Source organism: Bidens hawaiensis, unplaced genomic scaffold, assembly GCF_021521415.1.
Source record: "Bidens hawaiensis isolate Kalapana, Puna unplaced genomic scaffold, B.hawaiensis_p1.1 tig00035425_1, whole genome shotgun sequence".
Lineage (NCBI taxonomy): Eukaryota > Viridiplantae > Streptophyta > Magnoliopsida > Asterales > Asteraceae > Bidens > Bidens hawaiensis.
In genome coordinates, this window is record NW_027496151.1 from 221,658 (window position 1) to 224,356 (window position 2,699).

The window sequence follows — 2,699 nt, forward strand, 5'->3', positions numbered from 1 at the left end:
TGATCATACGACTGTCATAGTAACCGACGCTCGATTCGCTTGGCAATGGTCAACTGACACTTTACTTGCTCATGGTTTGGTTATATTTACCGCAATTTATTACGTTTTGCTTATCTTTCATATTATTATATATCATTGCAAAACTGGTGATAAATCTCACTCAACTTTATGTTGACAACTCTACTTTATTTTCTACGCATATGCAGGTTATCGCTTGATTTGAAGATTGAAGTTGGACATTTAGAAAGACCCTAAGGTTTTAAACGGAGACAATTTATTTTAAGTTATTATTTTGATTATTATTGTTTGTTTTTAGATTATTTGTCTTATTTGGATGATGTGTGCTTTTGAATGAAATAATTTACTTAATAGGTATTGTCACCTTTATTTATGATAGTACCTTTGAGATGTGAACAATCATGCTCACGCCCTGGCATTTCCGCCATAGGTTGGGTGTGACAGATTGGTATCAAGCCAAAGATTTTAAGATAGGCCGTAAGAAATTGTCCTAGGCATATGATTAGGATCCCATACGTGCTTATCTGACTGCCTTATGTGCTTATTAATTGTTTATAGCTAATTTAGGGTGATTATTTTATTGTATCTTTTATTTTATTTTAATTATTGCACACACATAAATTCCGAGGCTATGCCTCACATTCAAAAATATTTTTCAAATCTTTTATATTTTTAGTAGATTGACTTTTTATTTTGGGAAATTCTTTAAGAATTCCCGAGTATTGTTTCTAATCCCTCTCCTTAGGGCATGGGAGTATGGCATGTTCGGTTAGTAGCCGTAGGGGGCTAGAGAACTGTGAGTTGGGCCTTGGCAAAATGGTTACAAGAACCAAAGGTAAAACGATATTCCTTACCTGAAGGATAACCCGGTGATGTTCGGTTTATTTGTACATATGTTAACGTGTTAATGCATTCGTTTTAATCGTTTAGTTTAGGAACTTTGGTACTTCATACGTGTTTATTGTGTTTCAGGTCACAGGTACTTAACGCGCTTAATTTGGACCTGTACAAGCATGGAATGAAGACCCAGGATGTCCAGCAGGCAAACCGAGGCATGTATTTGGAGTTGCTGAGTGAAGCCATCCATCGCGTAGCGCGATGGGTGTGGAAGGTTGGGCTCGCGCTACGCGATGCCCTTGATTTAATGATGCGTTGACTTTTGGTCCATCGTGTAGCGCGATGGACCAGAGGAGGGGACCATCGCGCTATGCGATGGTCCGCACAGACGGGAAAGTTAGGGTTTGTATGTAACATTCGTTTTGACGACCCTGGACGCCATTATCGAGTTTCTAGAGCATTTTTGGAGCGGAATAGCAGCCTACCATCACTTCCATTCATCTCAAGGCCATAGATATGATCCAAGCCATTATAATCGAAGACCGAGAGATGCCGAGACGCGGCTAGACCCTTCGAGTCATACCCGGGATGTAGAGTATTGTATTTAACAGTTATTTTATCATGTACTAGAACGATTGATTGTAATTATTTTGATGTTAATCTATAAGTATTGATGTCTAGTATTATTGTGCACAACGTCAGCTTAGGTTTATTTCGATCAGAACGATTAGTGTGCTAGTTGCTATGATAATTGCTTATAGGATTGTTTTGACCTGTTAATTATAAGAAAGCATACGTTTGCCCTTAGTTGAGTCACACTAGCAGGGACTGTTTGATAACTAGTGTTGTGTGTTAGCGAGCGTGGATGCCTAAGGTTTAACCGGTTAGTCAGTCTGTAGTTGACACTAGATAGTTTATCTGTTATGTACATGAGTTTGCTGTTAGTTTGCTTACTTGAATTCCCGGGTGTGATTTGCTTTGTTGATTGATTGAATACTTGATTAATTGTTCGTTTATTACAAAACACAAACTATTTGCTAGTGTGATCAGCACTTTGATAGAATTCACTTCATAATGTTGGGAATCGATTTCACTTCACACTAACCACATACTCCTCGTGGTTCGACACCCTACTTACCCTGACTAGTTTAAGGTGATTAGGACACTGATTTACTTGTTTTTGACTAGATAGCGACAATCTAGCACCACCTAGGGATGGCAAAAATCCCCGAATCCGACGGGGAAACCCGAAAACCGGCTTATTTCGGGTCGGGTCGGGTTTTGTTTTTTCGGTTTCGGGTCGGGTTTCGGAGATTGTTTCGGGGATTGTTTCGGGTTCGGGTTCGGGTTCGGGTTCGGGTACCCCCGCCCCGACCCGCCCCGATATAATATATAAATATAAATATAAATAATATATATATATATATATATATATATTAAAAACCTACATCCAGACATCTTAATTCTTACATGTTAATTTTGACTAAAATAGCTTGAGGTCAACCAAATCCAACACCAATGGTGAAGCGATAACTTGCACCGCCGCAATCCAAGCACCGCCACACCACCTTGCGTCACTGCCTCCACACCACCTTGTGTCGCCGCCTCCACCCGCCATCGCACCAGCTAGCACCGATACCGCACATCCACCACTGGTTGTTGCCGCTGCTACATAATCAATATGTAAGTTTTGTGATGGATTCTTGAACAGTTGACCATAGACTTATAAGCATATTACTAAGGTTTTGGTCAAAATCACCCAGAATAGTCAATTTCGGGTCGGGTCGGATCGGTTTCGGGTTTTCGGGTTCGGGGACGGGGCGGGTCGGGGGGGTACAAAAAAC